The sequence below is a fragment of the Heterodontus francisci genome, chromosome 9, assembly GCF_036365525.1.
Source record: "Heterodontus francisci isolate sHetFra1 chromosome 9, sHetFra1.hap1, whole genome shotgun sequence".
NCBI lineage: Eukaryota > Metazoa > Chordata > Chondrichthyes > Heterodontiformes > Heterodontidae > Heterodontus > Heterodontus francisci.
In genome coordinates, this window is record NC_090379.1 from 100,967,325 (window position 1) to 100,988,275 (window position 20,951).

General features: G+C 42.5%; 1 protein-coding gene across 3 annotated transcripts in view; it reads left to right on the top strand.

Annotated features, from left to right (window-relative positions):
• The first annotated feature begins 8,734 nt into the window (after positions 1-8,734).
• The window catches only part of LOC137373508 (transmembrane protein 121), a 75,778-nt gene continuing 63,561 nt past the window's right edge, over positions 8,735-20,951 (top strand). For all 3 annotated transcript variants that reach the window (XM_068038379.1, XM_068038378.1, XM_068038381.1), the window contains exon 1: positions 8,735-9,131. The gene's annotated coding sequence lies outside the window, so the exon portion shown is untranslated. The remainder of the gene's footprint in view (positions 9,132-20,951) is intronic.

Consider the following 20,951-nt stretch of genomic DNA (forward strand, 5'->3'; position numbering starts at 1 on the left):
TGATGTGCTCTGCTGCTCCCGGAGTTCCTGTGCTGCTTTTAATCTCTCTCTCTCTCTCTCTCTCCCACCTGATGTGCTCTGCTGCTCCTGGAGTTCCTGTGCTGCTTTTAATCTCTCTCTCTCTCTCTCTCTCTCTCTCTCCCACCTGATGTGCTCTGCTGCTCCTGGAGTTCCTGCGCTGTTTTTAAACACTCTCTCTCTTTCTCTCCCCCGATGTGCTCTGCTGCTCCTGGAGTTCCTGTGCTGCTTTTAATCTCTCTCTCTCTCTCTCCCCTGATGTGCTCTGCTGCTCCTGGAGTTCCTGCATTGATTTTAATCTCTCTCTCTCTCCCACCTGATTTGCTCTGCGGCTCCCAAGGTTCCTCTGCTGCTTTTAATCTCTCTTTCTCTCTCTCTCTCTCCCACCTGATGTGCTCTGCTGCTCCTGGAGTTCCTGCGCTGTTTTTAAACACTCTCTCTCTTCTGATGTGCTCTGCAAGATAAGGGCTCATGGAGTTGGGGGTAAAATATTAACATGGATGGAAGATTGGTTAAGAGACAGGAAGCAGAGAATAGGAATAAACGGGGCATTTTCAAATTGGCTGGCTGTAACGAGTGGAGTGCTGTAAAGATCAGTGCTGGGGCCTCAGCTATTAACCATCTATATTAATGACTTAGATGAAGAGACTAAGAGTAATGTATCTAAGTTTGGTGACGATACAAAGCTAGGTGGGAATTTAAGTTGGGAGGAGGACACAAAGAGACTGCAAAGAGATATAGACAGGTTAAGAGAGTGGGCAACAAGGTGGCAGATGGAGTATCCTGTGGGGAAGGGTGATGTTATTCACTTTGGTAGTAAGAACAGAGAAGCAGAATATCTTTTAAAAGGCATGAAACTTCTAAATGTTGATGTTCAGATGGACTTGGGTGTGCTCATAAAAGGAACACAGAAGTTAGCATGCAGGTACAGCAAGCAATTAAGAAGGCAAATGGCATCTTGGCCTTTATTACAAGGGGATTGGAGTACAAGAATAAGGAAGTCTGCAAAGGGATATAGATAGGTTAAGTGAGTGGGCAAAAACTTGGCAAATGGAGTATAATGTGGGAAAATGTGAACTTATCCACTTTGGCAGGAAGAATAATAAAGCAGCACAATATTTAAATGGGGAAAGACTGCAGAACTCTGAGGTACAGAGGGATCTGGGTGTTCTGGTACATGAATCACAAAAGGTTGGTTGGCAGATAGAACAAATGATTAGGAAGGCAAATGGAATGTTGTCATTTATTGCAAGGGGAATGGAATTTAAAGTAGGGATGTTTTGCTACAGTTGTATAGGGTATTGGTGAGACCACATCTGGAATACTGTGTACAATTTTGGTCTCCTTATTTAAGAAAGGATATAAATGTGTTAAAGGCAGTTCAGAGAAGGTTCACTCGACTGGCACCTGGGATTGGGGGGTTATCTTATGAAGAAAGGTTGGACAGGTTGGGTCTGTATCCATTGGCCATTAGAAGAATGAGAGGTGATCTTATTGAAACATATAAGATCCTGTGGGAACTTGACAGGGTGGATGCTGAGAGGATGTTTCCCCTTGAGGGAGAGACTAGAACTAGGGGATACGGATTAAAAATAAGGGGTCATCCATTTAAGATGGAGATGAGGAGAAATTTTTTCTCTCAGAGGGTTGTGAGTCTTTGGAACTCTCTTCTGCAGAGAATGGTGGAGGCAGGATCATTGAATATTTTTAAGGCAGAGGTAGATAAATTCTTGACTAACAAGGGAGTCAAAGGGTATCAGGGGCAGGCAGGAAAGTGGAGTTGACACCACAATCAAATCTGCCATGATCTTATTGAATGGCGGAACAGGCTCGAAGGGGCCGAATGGCCTACTCTTGCTCCTAATTTGTATGTTCGTATGTTCGTATTTGCCTTTTGTGTGGCACCTTATCAAATGCCTTTTGGAACTCCAAGTATACTACATCTACTTGTTCCCTTTTATCTACCCTACTAGTTACATCCTCAAAAAACTCTGATAAATTTGTCAAACACAATTTACCTTTTGTAAGACCATGTTGATATGTCTGATCATACTACAATTTTCTAAGTGTTTTTTTAAGACTTCCTTAATAATAGATTCCAGCATTTCCCGATGACTGATGTCAGGCTAACTGGCCAGTAGTTCCCTGTTTTCTCTTTCCCTCCTTTCTTGAATAGCGGTGTTACAGTTGCTAACTTCCAATCTGCTAGGACTTTTCTAGAATCTAGGGAATTTTGGAAAATTATAACCTGTGCATCCATTATCTCTGCAGAGATCTCTTTTAGAACTCTTGGATGTAGCCTATCAGGTCTTAAGGATTTGTTGGCTTTTAGTCTCTTAAGTTTCTCCAATACTTTTTCTCTGCTAATATTAATTACCTGAAGTTCCTTTAGATGCTCCTTAACACCTACCTCCTTGTCTAAGCTTTTGGCCATCTGCCCTAATATCACTTTATGTAGCTTTATAAATTTTGTTTTATAACACTCCTGTGAAGTTCCTTGGGACATTTTATTATTTTAAAGGCGCTATATAAATACAAGTTGTTGAAGTCAGGATCGCGTGTGACTTGGAGGGGATATTGGAGCTGGTACTGAGCTCATGCACCAGCTGCCTTTGTGGTTCTAGGTGGTAGAGGCCACAGGTTTGAGAAATGCTGGCAAAGAAGGCTTGGTGAGTTGCTACAGCGCATCTTGTAGATGGCACATTCTGCTGCCACGGTTCACCAGGGGCTGAGGGAGTGAATGTTTAAGGTTGTAGATGGTGTGCCAATCAAGCAGGCTGATTTATACCGGATGGAGTTGAAATGTTTGAGTGTTGTTGGAGCTGCACTCATCCAGGCAAGTGAGGAGTATTCCATCACACTCCTGACTTGTGCCTTGTAGATGGTGGAAAGGCTTTGGGGAATCAGGAGGTGAATTACTCTGCAGAGTTCCCAGCTCTGACCTGTTCTTGTAGCCACAGCATTGATATAACTGGTCAGTTAAGTTTCTGGTCAATTGTAACCCCAGGATGTTGTTGGTGGGGGATTCGACCATGGTAATGCTATTGAATGTCAAGAGTAGGTGGTTAAATACCCTCTTCTTGAAGATTAGAACATTAGAACATTAGAACATTAGAGCGCAGTACAGGCCCTTCGGCCCTCGATGTTGCGCCGACCTGTGAAACCATCTGACCTGCACTATTCCATTTTCATCCATATATCTATCCAATGACCACTTAAATGCCCTTAAAGTTGGCGAGTCTACTACTGTTGCAGGCAGGGCGTTCCACGCCCCTACTACTCTCTGAGTAAAGAAACTACCTCTAACATCTGTCCTATATCTATCACCCCTCAACTTAAAGCTATGTCCCCTCGTGTTTGCCATCACCATCCGAGGAAAAAGACTCTCACTATCCACCCTATCTAACCCTCTGATTATCTTATATGTCTCTATTAAGTCACCTCTCCTCCTCCTTCTCTCCAAGGAAAACAACCTCAAGTCCCTCAGCCTTTCCTCGTAAGACCTTCCCTCCATACCAGACAACATCCTAGTAAATCTCCTCAGCACCCTTTCCAAAGCTTCCACATCCTTCCTATAATGCGGTGACCAGAACGGCACGCAATATTCCAGGTGCGGTCTCACCAGCGTTTTGTACAGCTGCAGCATGACCTCGTGGCTCCGAAACTCGATCCCCCTACTAATAAAAGCTAACACACCATATGCCTTCTTAACAGCCCTATTAACCTGGGTAGCAACTTTCAGGGATTTATGTACCTGGACACCAAGATCTCTCTGTTCATCTACACTACCAAGAATCTTCCCATTAGCCCAGTACTCTGCATTCCTGTTATTCCTTCCAAAGTGAATCACCTCACACTTTTCCGCATTAAACTCCATTTGCCATCTCTCAGCCCAGCTCTGCAGCCTATCTATGTCCCTCTGTACCCTACAACATCCTTCGGCACTATCCACAACTCCACCGACCTTAGTGTCATCCGCAAATTTACTAACCCACCCTTCTACACCCTCTTCCAGGTCATTTATAAAAATGACAAACAGCAGTGGCCCCAAAACAGATCCTTGCAGTACACCACTAGTAACTAAACTCCAGGATGAACATTTGCCATCAACCACCACCCTCTGTCTTCTTTCAGCTAGCCAATTTCTGATCCAAAGCTCTAAATCACCTTCAACCCCATACTTCCGTATTTTCTGCAATAGCCTACCGTGGGGAACCTTATCAAACGCCTTACTGAAATCCATATACATCACATCCACTGCTTTACCCTCATCCACCTGTTTGGTCACCTTCTCGAAAAACTCAATAAGGTTTGTGAGGCACGACCTACCCTTCACAAAACCGTGCTGACTATCGCTAATGAACTTATTCTTTTCAAGATGATTATAAATCCTGTCTCTTATAACCTTTTCCAACATTTTACCCACAACCGAAGTAAGGCTCACAGGTCTATAATTACCAGGGCTGTCTCTACTCCCCTTCTTGAACAAGGGGACAACATTTGCTATCCTCCAGTCTTCCGGCACTATTCCTGTCGACAATGACGACATAAAGATCAAGGACAAAGGCTCTGCAATCTCCTCCCTAGCTTCCCAGAGAATCCTAGGATAAATCCCATCTGGCCCAGGGGACTTATCTATTTTCACGTTGCCTGGCACTAGTGAGGCACCAAAATTACTTTCCACTTATCAACCCAAGACTGAATGTTGTCCAGGTCTTGCTGTATGCAATCATGGACTGTTCCATTATGTGAGGAGTTCTGAAAGGAACTAAACATTGCTATCATCAGTGAACATCTCCACTTCTGACCTTATAATGGAGTTAAAGAGGCAGCTGAAAATGGTTAGACCTAGGACACTACCCTAAAGAACTCCTGCAGCAATGTACTGGGGCTGAGCTGATTGTGCTAGTAATGACTCCAGCTATTTGAGACTTATTGCCTTGATTCTCATTGACTTCAATTTTACTAGGCCTCCTTGATGCCACACTTGGCCAAATACTGCTTTGATGTCATGGGCAATCACTCTCACCTCACCTCTGGAACTCAGATCTTTTGTTCATGTTTGAACCAAAGTTTTAATAAGGTCTGGAGCCAAATGGTCCTGGTGGACCCAAACTGAACATCAGTGAGCAGGTCATTGGCGAGTAAGTGCCGCTTGATAGCACTGTCAACGACATCATCCATCACTTTGCTGATGGTTGAGAGTAGACTGATGGGGCAATAATTGGCCAGATTGGATTAGTCTTGCTTTTTGTGGACAGGACATACCTGGGCAATTTTCAACTTTGTCGGGTAAATGCCAGTGTTGTAGCTGTACTGGAACAGCTTGGCTAGAGGCACAGCTAGTTCTGAAATACAAGTCTTTAGCACTACAGCCAGGATGCGGGCAGGGTCCATAGCCTTTGCTGTATCCAGTGTGCTCAGCCGTCTCTGGATATCACATGGAGTGAATTGAATTGGCTCCGTCTGGCTTCTGTGATGCTGGCAACCTCAAGACGAGGCTGAGATGTATCATCCACTCGGCACTTGTGGCTGAAAATGGTTGCAAACACTTCAGCCTTGTCTTTTGCACTCACATGCTGGACTGTGCCATCACTGAGGACGGGAATGTTCATGGAGCCTCTTTCTCCTGTTATTTGTTTAGTTGTCCACACCATTCATGACTGGATGTGGCAGGACTGCAAAACTTTGAGCTGTTCCATTGGTTCTGGGACTGCTTAGCTCTGTCTGTAGCATGTTGCTTCAGCTTTTTAGCATGCATATAGTCCTGTGTTGTAGCTTCACCAGGTTGGCACTTCATTTTTAGGTATACCTGCTGCTGATGCTGGCATGCTCTCCTACACTCCTCATTGAACCAGGGATGGTCCCCTGGCTAGATGGTAATGATAGAGTGAGGGATATGCCAGGCTATGAGCTTACAGATTGTGGTGGAATACAATTCTGCTACTGCTGATGGATGCCTCAAAGACATCCAGTTTGAGTTGCTAGATCTGTTCTGAATCCGTCCCATTTAGTATGGTGGTAACGCCACACAACATGACGGACGGTGTCCTCAGTGTGAAAACAGGACTTCGTCTCCTCAAGGACTGTGAGGTGGTTTGTTCTTTTACTGGTTTGTTCCGCTAATTCAAAATGGCAGCCAACTATTGTTGATTGGAAATCAGAGGGGTGGAGAAAATTCTTGTTTAAATTACTTTTGTTGATTGGTTCCACACACAGTGTTTGTGGTGATTTAAGGCCTACATTTTTAAGGTCGGCACTTCAGTCCTCGCTTGATGGCCATGCATATTGCAGAGATAGCTGGCATCCCCTTGATGAGCAGCTTGGGGGAGGATACACCACCACCACCAACCTCTACCCTTCTTTTAGCCCCACCATGTAGTTGTTTAAGTCCCATGCTCTGAAATTGCCTCCTAAACACTTTCACTTCAGCACTCCCCTTTCTTCCTTTAACAGCCTCCTTAAAACCAACCTCATTGACCAAGCTTTTTGGCCATCCCCACAACTTCTTTTCTTCAGTGACTTTTTTTCCCCTTTTCAAGCCTGTCCGAAGTGCCTTTGAACACTTTTCTATTTTAAAGGTATTATATAAATGCTAGTTGTTTTTGATTTATGTTAATCAAAAGAAATCACTAAAATACAACCTATTCATTAACACTGTTGCACTGGTGAGCACAAGCCACAACGAAGCCTTGTTAGGCTTAACGATCGCAATGGTAAGGAAGAGACACCTAAACTTAATATAGCCAGCAGCAGTGGGAAACCCAGAGCAAGGAAAAAATATATATCAATGAGTAGATTGGAAGCAACAAGTTGGCCTACTTTAGTCAGTAATAGGTGATTAATGGCACTGCAGTGAATTGAGCCAATCTTTCAATGGAATTGGTGAGCCTGATGTTTAAGAGGGAGGGCTTTGTGTAGACATTGTAGATGGGGCAGAAATCATGTGCAGCTTTATTTTAGTGACATCCCAGCAGGTTTGCGGGAACTAAAAGAATTACAGGCGATAGGCAGTAGCATATATGCAAATAGCGATGAGGTTGGTGTCTGCATTTGAGTCCTCAGCAGACAGAGGAACAGCTGGAATGTGAGCCAAGTCCAATTTGATTGCTACACTCTTTACTGTATTAAAGAAGCATGGGATCAATTCTGACCTTCACCTCACTGCTTAAATTAGAGATATTTTGTTCTGAAGACTCCAAGCGTAACTAATTAATATAGTAGGGGCCTAGAATGCCTGGTGAGGCATTGAGGGGTTGGGGAGGTTCTACCTGCCCCTTTCCTATGCCTCTGATCCTCCAGAATGAAAGGATAGGAGGTCATTTCAATGTTTTGGGCAGGCGCCTACACCTTTCCTGGAGCAACTCGAAAGACCACTTGAGTGAGGGGGAGCAGCAAGAGCAATTCTGCTATGGCAACTCAGAGCATAGGGAGGGCTCGGACAGGATGGGAAATTTGAACATCTATGCGTGCGCTGCTTCCCCGAGTTGAACATGCTGCTGACAACTACCATCCAGACACAATGAATGGCATTTAGGATGAGGCACTGCAGCTTGTTGAATGTGTGGAACCAGACTTCACCGACTGCATTCTCAAGAGAACTGAAGTAAAAACTGAATGAGAAAAATAAATAAATATATTTGTATACCATTGATGCTTTATTGATCATTTATTCCTTTTTTAACTGTGTGACAGAACTGAATTGGCTCTGCACCCACACCATATCCATGCACAAGTGCCAACTCTGAACTTACTTTTCAAAAAAAACTTCATAAACTTTGTAAAAGTACATTATGTAACAGTTCAAATTTGACAATAAAGTGCCATACAGATCAGCTTCTTTCAATAAAGAACATGTGGTGCCTCATTGCACTTGCTATTACAGGTTATATATTTGCAATGTACATTTGCATTTCATGTCAAACATTCCCCGGTGCATGAGGGTTTAACATGCGTTCCAGCCCCTCGGTATACTATGGCGGGAGGGCCTTAGACAGTGGCCTTTCCCCATCAAGCCCAAGCAGTGGCTGCCCCAAGCTTTAGTGCATCCCTCAGCACGTAAAGCCCAGTTCTGAACTGCTTTTGCTATAGATACCACCCTGGTAATACTTCTGAATCTGTTGCCGAACTATCGCTCACAAGTGTGGAGAGAACCAATTTTCAACTTGCTGTGAATCTACTGACCAGACAAATCCGAGGCAAACGACTCTTCAAGAATTAACATCAGCACTTCCTGTAGTCTCTTATTTCTGATCACCCTTCTATTAGGTCTGTCAGTATAAATAGTGGGTTATTGATGTTATGCAAAACAGCAAGTTGCAATCATTCTCTCTGAATAAACCTTCAGAGATCTGGATCTTTCTAAAAGATGATAGAAATGAAGGGCTCTCTCCCCCTCCTGCCCCGTTGCATAATTAATTCTTCAGACCCAGTTCATGTTTGCTCCTGTTCCTGCACTGTTAATGTTATTAAGATGGAAAAGAAACTGGGCCTGTTTATCACGAATCAATCAGCAACAAACTTCTCTGTTCCACCTCAGGCAGTAGGAGTGTTCTGCGAGAAGGGCCCACTTGTCTGATGTTAACTCTCTGCCTCTGACCCCTAGGGCATCGTGAGGAGGAAGATTGGACTAGCGTAGTGTTGGCATTCATTTTGCAAATGACTGCACAAGAGACTGCGTTCAGTGTCAGTGAAAGCTACAAGAGGGAGGGAGACAGAGAGGGAAGGCTGTAGGCAGAACACTGATCTTAAGGCAGTGCAGGGCAGGATGACAGACTTTCATACATAAGCAAATTGCTGATAAATTATGCACACTGAACTGCACAGAGTCAGCTCCTCGCCTCGTTCAGTATTACGCGGCAGTCGGAAGCAGGAACGAAGGTTTGTCAGCAGTGAATGCCGAGAGGGAGAGACTTGATTTGAGAAGGGTCACTCTGGTGTGAGGGAGACAAAACCAGCTCAGGATTCCTGGCTCTTTCTCAATGTCACGATCTACTACACAGGGAATCTATCTAATCGGGCTCCTTTCTGTCGGGAGGGAAGGTTACAAATAGCTTTTCATCGCGAGCAGTGAGGAATTGGGAAGATACGCCAAGGGGAAAAAAAGGCATCGGGTAAGATAACCGTGCAATTTTACTTGAATCAGCTTAACTTGAGAGACTACATAGCTGCAGAGGCTGGGGCTGGAAATGGAATGTCCACTTTGCAAAATCACGAAGACAAGTGTTTTTTTTTTAAAGCTGCATAACATAAAGTAATTCTTCCTTGATTGTGTTTGTGCCCCTGAATAATATACTCCATTGAGTTATATCACACCAGACACACTCTTCCTCATTTCAGTCCCATTGGCAGGTTCTGATTTCAGCGTTCTGTTGGGGTTTATCTTTTAAAATCGAGAAATTCAGTTCCTCAAACTAGAAGGATCCTTGAGTATTCAGACCTGCAGGGATTAATGAATGGAACCTCTCGGGGTATAATGGACAGGCGGGGGAGGGAACGTTGTCAGATACAAGGCTCTGTCTGTCTGGAGATGTTTGAAAGCGTTTGAACTTTATTTGGATGCTGTGCTGCAGTTACACAGAACCTTTGAAGAAATGAGTCCGAGTTTTGTTTTAGTTTATACTGGAGCTGTTTAAGTCACAGCCGGTCTGTCTTTATGGAGGAGGTAAAGGATTTAGTTCCCCCACCCCAAGTTTAATGATTTTTAAACCCAATCCTACAATCCAAGAAGCATTCCCAACAATCCTGACATTCATATATAAAGCAGAGGTGCAGCATTTGCAGTAGGTAAGGGAGAGGCAGAGGGCAGTTTCAGGGTTAAGAGGGGAACCGCTCACCACCTTTCCGGTTGCTCCTGAGCTTAGAACCGCACCAAGTTGACATGAAAAGCGCACAGCAAAGTTTTTACAGTTCGTAGGTGAAGCACGGCGCCAGAAAGTGCCGAGATGGAAATGGCTCTCCGAGTTGCTGCTGCTGGTGGGCCAAGTTCACCCAGATTGTGGGAAGCGTTGCTTCTTTCAGGGTGCGGAGGCTTCCGAGGGAATTAGAAAGCGAGTTCTATCTACAGCGAGCTCACGGCGATCTCATCCCTCAGAGGACAAGAGTGGAAAGGGGAAGATGGTTTGTTGTTTAGTCCATTGGAGGTGAAGATAATTGAGTGTCCAGGTCTTTCACTTCATGCTTGTTTTGCAACAAGAAGTGTAACGTGTCAACTGAATTAAAAAAAAAATAAAAGTCATGATTTTTAAAATAAAAGTTGAGACATGTTAGTTTAAATTCACAATAGGTGGCAGCAGTGAGGCGGTACCGATCAGTCATGGGGCCCGGGGGGTGGGGGGAGGTTGTGAAAATAGACGAATATATAAATGCCAATAGAAGTCTGCCAAGCCGCAGAAAGCTATCTAATAAATCTTCATATTCCCTTTTCTTAGTAACGGCTAGCAAGAGTGGAGGAAGCCGGCGTTTTAATATTTCTTTTATTAATGAATGATCTGCCGGAAATAAACTTAAAGCAAAGACGTTCCATCAAAAAAATAAAACTCTTGTGTAAAGCGTTGAAGGCAGTGAGAGAGCATGTTGGGGGAAGGGAGAGCCAATCAATCCATCTGTTCGCCCTGCACTATGCACCGGAACGGAAGTTAGCAGTGTGTTATACTGTAGTGCTGTGTTGGATGATGCTCAGGCGACTTGCTCTTCATTAAATAGTCCATTACTACTCACTCTGCAACACTAGAGGCTCCGCGGTACAGTGTGTGTCTGAGATTTTAATCAAGTACCCATTTCACCGCACAACGTGGTATCAAGAGTTTTCAATGACTCCCCCTGAAGGGAATTAAAATAAGGTCTGCAGCAGCTTTTTTTTGTTGTTTTTCCCTTTTGTGTGGCTTAATTAATGAAGAATTTTTTATTTGGTGAAGAGGAGTATGTAAATGCTTGTGGCATTCAATGTTCAGCGTGCCGATGGAACCAGGTCATTTTCAGATACAATCAGCTCTCAGAAAACACTGCAATACAAAAATAAATTACCACAAAATGCCCTTCGTGATTTATAAAAAAAACCCAAATCACAAGCTATATGCTGCAAGCTGGTTTTTAAATGTACAGATTTACAAAGTGTGTGCTGTATTTGATTGTAAAGCACTTAGATCAGTGAATAAACTTGGGTGGGTTTTCCTTCAGATCAACATTTTTCATCAATTTTTTTCAGGACCCAAAAAATGAATGTATTTGCATATCACAAGGAAACGGTCAATAAGGTTATTGAGTGACAGGGAGCTAGATTAACATCAGTAGAGATACAGTTAGCAACACAGGGTGCTGGGAGTAGTTCCTGAGTGACTGTGTGAGAGAGCTCGGTTATCAGTAGAAATTCAGTCCCTAAATCTGCCAACATTTAGTCAATAATGTAATTTAAACTGTGTTCGATAGTTCAGCCCGACGTGGAGTATTTCTGAATGATGTCAAAGGATTTTTAGCATTAATCAGTCCTTTTTTAATAGCTGTTTAGATTTCAGAAGCTATATTGATGGCAAGACCCTCTTTAAAAGGGTTCCTAATGGCATGGCTACCTGTTTTAAATGGGTCTGTTGTTGATTCTCCTGCTTTAATGATGATGGTAATACTGCATCCTAAAAGGGATTACATTAAGGGGCTCCCTCTTTTCAAGAGGCCCCGATGGTGTAAATTCCTCTTTAAAAAGTGACTTTTTAAAATGGACACCTTCCTCCTCACCAAAGGGGGTTTTTAATGCAGAAGGTCTCTTTTGTCTTTTGTTGTGCAATAAATTACAGCAAATTCATGCTAAATTCTACCACAAACAGAGTTGCTAATATTATTTCTCTTCCTCTGCTATTCTCATGGTTATTAATTTGCATTCTTTTTTTTTACAATAAAATGGTCCCTTAAAAATATTGTTTGCTTCACTTTGACCTCTGTGGCAGATGTGGAAATGTTGGACTGTTGGCTTTGTATGTTAGAACAGTTTTTTTAAATAGGAAAATTGTAATTGCTAGACATAATAAGACCAAGGTTCATCTAGTTCACCCTCTAGAAACGTGGTTAATCACATGATACAACAATGGAGTTGTTAGAATCAATCGCCATCAGTTGGGTTACAACAAACCCTGAGCTGAAGTGAGGAAAACCCCAGTGGTAGAAAACTTTGGGTACCATAGGTTCAAAGTCACCTTCTCCTCCCAAGCATGATACACTTACAATATGTCATGTTTCAAGTTACTCGTATGCTGTATCCCAAAATATTTTCTCAAAGAAGTATAACATTCGTTTGAATGAATCACTATCACCTGCTTCCACCTTCTCCTAGGGAGCATGTTCCATAGATTTACCACTCACTCACTAAAGTTATGTATCCAGTTTTGAACTTTTCCCCCTTCAGGAAGGTGAAGTTGAAGTAGAAGATCAGCTATGATCTTTTTGAATGGCGGAGCAGGCTCAAAAGGCCAAATGGTCCACTTCAGCTCCAATTTCTTATGTTCTTATATTTTACTGTGCTGGACAAGGTGAAATAACTTGCCATGGTTGATATTATCTGGTCCTTATAGAATTCTGCAAACAACATTTATATCACCTCTCATCGTTCTCTTTTTTAGTGAGACCATGTCCAATTTAAATAATTGCTCCTTATAATCCAATCCCTCCATCCCTCAATCATTCTGATTTTTCTCTTCTGTATCCTTTCAATAGCTACAATATCCTTTTTCTAATGTGCCGACCAGAACTGTACATAGTATTCTATGTGCTGTCATACCAATGATAGTGGCAGGATTACCAGACTATTTTGGTTCAATATTGGCCTTTTAGTACATCACAACATCTGATTTGCTTTACTCACTGCCACTGAGCATTGCTACCATAACTTCTATTTCTAGCCAATCAAGACCTACTGGAATTTTCTTTGTCCCCATGCGAAGTACCTTGTATTTCTCCTGTCTGCGCAATTCCCAAGTATATTCAAATCTTCCCTTAGCTCATACTGTTCAGCTTTGGAGTCTACTACCTTCATTAGCTTTATACTATCTTCAAATTTAGGCAATTGTTTTGTTACTCCTAGCTCTCTTCTTCTTTGGCTTCCTTGTCTCGAGAGACAATGGGTAAGCGTCTGGAGGTGGTCAGTGGTTTGTGAAGCAACGCCTGGAGTGGCTATAAAGGCCAATTCTAGAGTGATAGACTCTTCCACAGGTGCTGCAGATAAAGTTGTTTGTCGGGGCTGTTACACAGTTGGCTCTCCTGTTGCGCTTCTGTCTTTTTTCATGCCAACTGCTAAGTCTTTTCAACTCGCCACACTTTAGCCCCGCCTTTATGGCTGTCCGCCTAACTCTAGCTATGACGATATTAAACAAAAGAGGTCCCAAAATAGACCTTTGTGGGATGCCCCGGTTAACATTCTCCCAGGCTGATGACAATCCCTGTACTATTGGTCAATCGATTATGGATCCATTGTAAATTATTTCCACTTATTCCCACTTTCTTTATTTTCAGCACCAGACTTTCCAGAAGAATTGTATCAAAGGCCTTACTGAAATCTAGGGTCACATAAGCACTGCCTTACCCCTATCAAGCTCCTCTGTCACACCCTCAAAGAAAACCAATAATACAAAAGCAAAATACTGCGAATGCTGGAAATCTGAAATAGAAACAGAAACTGCTGGAAATACTCAGCATCTGTGGAAAGAGAAACAGAGTTAATGTTTCCGCTCAATGCTCTTTCATCAAAACTAGGAAAAGTTAGAGATTTAAGCAAGGTTTCTAAGCAAATGAAAGGGGGGAGGGTGGGAAAAAGAGCTAAAGGGAAGGTCTGTGATAGGTGGAAGAAAGGAGAGATGAAATAACAAAGGGTTAGTGATGCAAGGCCAAAGGGAATGGTTGTCGGACAAGTAAAGAAACAAAAGATATGTCTGGAGGAGGTGTGAATGGTAAAATCATGTACAGCTGCCATCTGAAAGCAAAAAAAAAAGAAAAAATAAGAGTGTAAAACCAAAATCAGCAAAGAAAAAGGAAATGAAATGGGGGAGAAGTTACAATGTTGAGTCCGGAAGGCTGTAAAGTGCTTAATTGAAAGATGAGGTGCTGTTCCTCGAGCTTATGTTGAGCTTCATTGGATCACTGCAGGAGGCCGAGAACAGAGAGATCAGAAGGGGATCAAGGTGGAGAATTAAAGTGACAGAAAACCAGTAAGTTCGATTGGCAAGATTTCTCTTTCATGAACCCATGTTGGCTATCTTTCACGATTTTATTTCGATCCAGATGTTCCATAATCTTATCTTTAATAAGGGTTTCCATAAATCTACCCACATGAATGTCAAACCCGCTGGTCTGTAGTTTTCTGGGTCACTTTTGCTACATTAAAAAACAATAGAAGCAACATCTGCCTTTTTCCAGTTCCCAGGCACATTTTCAGTATTCAGTCATTTCTGGAAGATTTGTGACAACAGTTCCTGCAATTTCCTCCTTTATTTTCTGATGGATTATTGGTTGCATCTTGCCGTGTCCCTGAGATTTATTCACTTTATATCAGGTAGTAAAGGCTGGTAGTAATGCGAAGAGTTACAACTTAATTCTGCAGCATCCCCTCATTCCCTTTCCAGATCAGACGTTACCTGGCTCGTCTTGGTAAAGATAGAAACAGAAAACTAACTGAGCATGTTTGCAGCATGTGTAGCATAAGTTGCCATTCCCTCACCCAACCTCACTCCATCCTTCATTTTTCTTTTTCTCAATATAACAAAAATTATTATCCTTCACTAATCTTGGCATTTTCAATTCAAGATGTTTCATTACCATTCTGACACCCTTTTTACAATCCTAGCATGCATTTTGATATTGAATCCATCTTTTACCCTGTGCCATTTTACATCAAAGCTCCTGAGATTGGGATTTCGAGCAAGTAGGGACAAGCACAGAAGTGCCTTGAACCTAGCACTAATTGATCCCCTGCCCACACCCAATAGTAAAATCTCTTCAGGACAGAGAGATCTTAAGCAGGCTAAAGAAAACAAAATGAAATGGGAAGCAAAAAAAAGACGAGACAGCCATTTAAGACGTTGGCCGAGGGTCAGTGGTAGTGCTCTTGCCACTGAGTCAGAAGGTTGTAGGTTCAAGTCCCACTCCAGTGACTTGAGCACATAGACCACTGCAATACTGAGGGAGTGCTGCACTGTCAGCGATGCCATTTCTCAGATGAGATCTTAAACCAAGGCCCCATTTGCTCTCTTAGGTGGACATAAATGATTTCTTGGCACTATTTTCAAAGAACAGGGGAGTTCTCCCTGGTGGCCTGGCCAATGTTGATCCCTCAGTCAACATCACGAACCTAACTTGCTGTGTGCAAATTGGTTGCTGTGTCTCATACATTACAACAGTGACTACACTCCAAAAGTATTTTAACGGCTGTGAAGGACTTTGGGATGTCCTGAGGTTATGAAAGTGCTATATTAATGCAAGTCTTTATTCCGATCATGTTTAGGGCAGATCAACACCCTCAAACAAAATCTCTTACTGTCATGGCTAATGGCTGCCTGGTGTTACGACCAGGTGAGAAAGGGGTCTCGGGTTCCCTCTCAGCCTTCACCTGGTCTTACCGTAACAGGGTTTAATTTTAAATACACCATTTATTTTAGCTCCCCCTTAGTGAATCCTTGTTCACTAACTTCCAATTATAAGGCAAAGAAACTAGCCAAACAGGTTTTCTTAGGTTTAAAGAAAAAAAGGTTGAACTTTATTAAATTTATACTCTAATTCGGTTAACGCTTATGGATACACGACATGCCCACACTAGCATGCATACGTGATAGAGACAGAAAAGAGCAGAAGAAATAAAGTGGAAAAGCTTGAGGCAATATGGTTTTGGTTACTGTTCTTCGCGCTCGCTGTAAAGTCCTTCATTGTAGGGAGATCTTGCTTTTCTTTGGGGCCCAGTATTCTTAAACCTTCTTCGATGTAGGAAAATTTTCTCTCTTGAAGTTCATGTGCCCTCAGTGGGTCCAGAGGCTTGTGAGAAAGATGGGAGCAGACAGGAGAGGTCTTCTCACTCCAGGAACAAACAGTCTTTTTACAGTTCAGAAAATCTGTGGCTAGTTCAAAAAACCCTGGACCAGAGAGTTAGTCATGTGACCAGCTAGTTTAACCAGTCCTGGTTTTTGTGGATTGTATCATCTTAGCAGTCTCTGGAATGCTCTTCCCTACACCTTCAATGTCTGGTGATTAAAATCCATTGTGTTTTGAATGTGTCAGGGGATGGTCCTTTTGTCTCCACAGGCACAGTCTGTTAATATGCAAATGTTTTTCAGCTAAGTGTCTGGCAGCCCTTGTAACAGGTCTTCTCTTCTTCCCAGCAAGGTTAAAATCAATGTTCATATGACAAAATTAATACGCCTAATTCTTAGCAGGTGGGGCCTGCATGACACTGGACTTTGGTTTGTCTCTTGATACATCCACTTCAGCCCCATGCCCACTCTGAGCTGCAGCTATCCTGTCATAGAACAAGATGGGGTTGGGCGGGGGCAGTGTCACCAAGAGCATATTCAACAACCATCTTTCTTCCCAGACCCTCTAGGCACATAGCTCCTGCATTGGATCCTTTACATCACCTGGCATTTGCCTATTTCTGTGGCAGGAGTTTAGAGGGTTAACTTATGAGGATATGTTGCATAAACTAGTCTTGTATTCCCTGCAGTATAGAAGATTAAGGGGTGATCCAATCAAGGTGCTTGAAATGGTCAGAGTTGATAGGGTCCAAAAAGAGAAATTATTTCCTCTGGTGGTGGAGTCCAAAACAAGGAACACAACCTTAAAATTAGAGCTAGGCTGTTGGGGTGATGTCAGGAAGCACTTCTTCACACAAAGGGTAGTGAAAATCTGAAACTCTCTCCCCAAAATGCTGTTGAGGGTGGGGGTATTGGTCAATTGACAATTTCAAAACGGAGATCAACAGATTTTTGTTGGGCAAGGGTATTAAGTGTAATGGAACCAATGCAAGTAAATGGCATTAAGATACAGATCAGCCGTGAACTGACAATGGTGGAACAGCCTGAGGGGTCGAATGGCCTTTCCTATTCCTCTGTAAGCAGACTTCAGATCATTTAACCATTGACTTCCCCTTTTGTGAATACTGTATCTTTATTTTTCCTTCGTTCCCATTTTTTGCTATTGATTTCAGTGTCGTTATTCCAATCTACTGTATCATAAAGAAGGCTTTTCATGTTTTTTTTCCCAAGGTTTCCACTGATATTCTGCCAGAGTAACAGCAAGAGACCAGCAAACCCATTGGTATAGAAATTGGTATGCATTGTGCCTGTTCTTTAGGTGTAAAACAGGCACAAAATTTACCAGTTTAGTAGTAGAATGACCTGGGCACAATCTCCACAGATGTGGGTCCCACTAATAAATTTGAAGCCCTTTTATATGAAGCATCCTGGGTGGACAGCTAAAACCGGTGTTAGGCCCCCTGAAAGATGAAAATTAGGGGCCAACATCTTTTGAGGAACTCTTTAAAATTCATTGGTGTTTAGTGGGGCAGCTGTACCAAACTCAAGCTTCCACAATTGTCGTGATTGGCATCACCCCCCTCTGTAGCCAACTCCATCCCCTGTCCTGAGACTTAACTGAGGGCCGTTTCCTGTGAGATTGGCGACCTGAAATTGGCGATTTACCTTGGGCAAGCTGCCTGTGGAGGCCAGATGGACAACAGCAGTTCGCACCGAGTATATTGACGAAGCTGAAGGACCAATTTCCAACGAACTTAGGGCCTCTCAGTTTGGGCACGCCCTGGTCACACTGCACACTTTTTGGGCTTTAAACCAGGCTCAGATTAATTTCTAGGTTATGGAATTTCAGGGCCAAGGTATTATGATAAAGTACATTCATAATATCCTAATTCTGCGTTTAGGGAACTTTTTTTAACATGGGCTAAGTTCCCTGAAATACCAAAAACATAGACAATGTAGGCCAAACTTGAACACTAGATCTAGCCAAGAACTGCAGAAAGAGCCACAAAATGACAAAACTATCCAGAAACAGGAGGGACCAAACACTTTGCTGTAACTTTGGAACCTTTCGAAATCTTGTAGAAATGGTCCAGCCACTTACACCACATCATAATTATTTTGAATTTGTAACAAACTTCGGTTGGACCACATTGAGAGTACCATACATGGTTCTGATCTCCATATTTTAAAAAAATATTGTAGAAGGTGCAAAAGATTTATAAGGATGATCTCAGAATTGAGAGGATCATAAGATCATAAGAACTAGGAGCAGGAGTAGGCCGTCCGGCCCCTCGAGCCTGCTCCGCCATTCAATAAGATCACGGCTGATCTTTTTGTGGACTCAGACCCACTTACCCGCGCTCTCACTGTATCCCTTAATTCCTTTATTGTTCAAAAAGATATCTACCTTAGCTTTAAAAACGTTTACTGAAGAAGCGTCAACTAGTTCACTGGGCAAGGAATTCCATAGATTAACAACCCTCTGGGTGAAGAAGTTCCTTCTTAATTCAGTCCTAAATCTGCTCCCTCTAATCTTGAGGCTATGCCCTCTTGTCCTAGCTTCACCTGCCAGTGGAAACATCCTCTCTACTTGTATCTTATCTATTCCCTTCATAATTTTATATGTTTCTATAAGATCCCCCCTCATTCTTCTGAATTCCAATGAATATAATCCCAATCTACTCAGTCTCTCCTCATAAACCAACCCCCTCAACTCCGGAATCAACCTAGTGAACCTCCTCTGCACCCTCTCCAGTGCCAGTACATCCTTTCTCAAGTAAGGAGACCAAAACTGCACACAGTACTCCAGGTGCGGCCTCACCAGTACCTTATAAAGCGGCAACATAACCTCTCTGCTTTTAAACTCAATCCCTTTAGCAATGAAGGACAAAATTCCATTTGCCTTCCTAATTACTTGCTGTACCTGCAGACCAACCTTCTGCGATTCATGCACAAGGACACCCAGGTCCCTCTGCATAGCAGCATGCTGCAACGTTTTACCATTCAAGTAATAATCCTTTTTACTGTTACTCCTACCGAAATGAATGACTTCACATTTATTAACATTGTATTCCATCTGCCAGACCTTTGCCCACTCACTCAGGAAAGACTGAACAGGCTGGCGCTCTTTTCTCTAGAAAAGAGAAGGCTGAAGGGTGACCTAATAGATGTCTCTGAAGGGGTTTGATAGGGTAGATGTAGAGATGTTTCCACTTGTGGGGGAATCCAAAAATTAGTGATATAAATATATGAGATTGTCACTAATAAATCCAATAAAGAATTCAGGAGAAACATCTTTACCCAGGGAGTGGTGAGAATATGGAAGTCGCTACCACATGGAGTAGTTGAAATGAAGAGCATCGATGCACTGAAGGTTAAGCTAGATAAACACAGGGGAGAAAGAATGAGGATATGCTGATAGGGTTAAATGAAGAGGGGAGGAATAGGCTTGTGTGGAGCATACACACCAACATAAACCAGTAATGGTCTGTTTCTGTGGTGTAAATTCTATGCATCATCTCTGGTTTTTCTGCTAGGTTCCTGCCAATGTTACAATGGGTGACAAATGGTAGTTCAGTGTAATTTCACAGGTAACATGGAATAGCAGGACCAAAAAAATATGGCTCAGAGGAGCCAGGATTAACTGGGACTAATATGCTTGGAAATCTTTAATAGAGATATCACATCAACCAACAAAAAACATGTTTGCGCCATCCATTGCAACTCAAATACAATTGGTGACCAGGGAGATGTGATAGTCACAGAGAACATGGAGATACTTAACTGGATAGTAAGGAATTTAAGAGACATAGAGAGGGTGTGGGAATCCGAGATTAAAGAGACAGTGCTGTCAAGACTTACAAAATGATTGAACAGGTTTAAGGAACCAATGGTTACCTCCTGCTCCACAACTTCAACCAGTGCCATATTATGATCCACATACAAAAGAATGGGGTAGAAATTCTGTAGGGGGCCCTCCCAATTTCCTGCTGTAATTTCGGCCAGCTCCTCAGGGTTTCTGCCAAACTTCCAGCAAAGTCACTCTCGAGATCAGGAGAGCCCAAATGGAATTTCTACTCAGTTGTTCCCTTCCCTGTAAGTCATTTTGAAACAAACTTCCACTCTTGCATGAAATGTCAAGTGAACTTGGCAAGGTGTCGACTTTAATATTTCAGTCCCATTGATTTGATAATAAAAATCAATACCTCTCTTACTTTATTAAGCGGGCACTGTTTTCACATTATGCAATATGATTTGTCATAAAATGTGCTTACAGCAGCTGAAAGTGTAGTAGACATTGTAACAAAACTCTTTTGAAGTCCCAGGCAGTTAAGTTCTTCTGTTACTTAAAACAGACTCCTACCAAGATAGGAATATAGGAATTGCGAGACAAAAAGGTCCACTTATTTGGCCTTCTATCATCCTGGTAAATGCCTGATACAACGATAATGAAGTCGTTGACTAATCATGGTCTGTCTGTATTGATTAGTCTACTACAGAACCAGGCATGAGATGAGGAGATACCTAGCAGTGGAGAGCTTTGGGAACCATAGGTCCAAAGTCCTCTATATCTGCCAAGCATGTAGTTTTATATTGGTCGTCTCAGTGTAAGATATTAATGATCCTTTCCTAATACCTTCTATTAGCCAGAAGAGATGTATTTTGGAGCAAGCAAGAAGCTCAGTAGTCAAAAGATAGATGCACTTTTTTGAGCTCCCCTAGTGGTTCCTTAAATCCATCACTGAAAGCATTAGGTATGGAAAAGATCACTTGGGACCTGGTGGTAAAGTGAAGTGGTGGTTATTTGGCACAGTGGGCCAGGGGTAATTTTCCAATGAGTTCGGAAGGTCATTGGGTGATCTTCCCAAGGTGTTTAAAATGATTAAAGAATACAATAGGGTAGATACAGAGAAACTATTTCCTCTGGTGGGA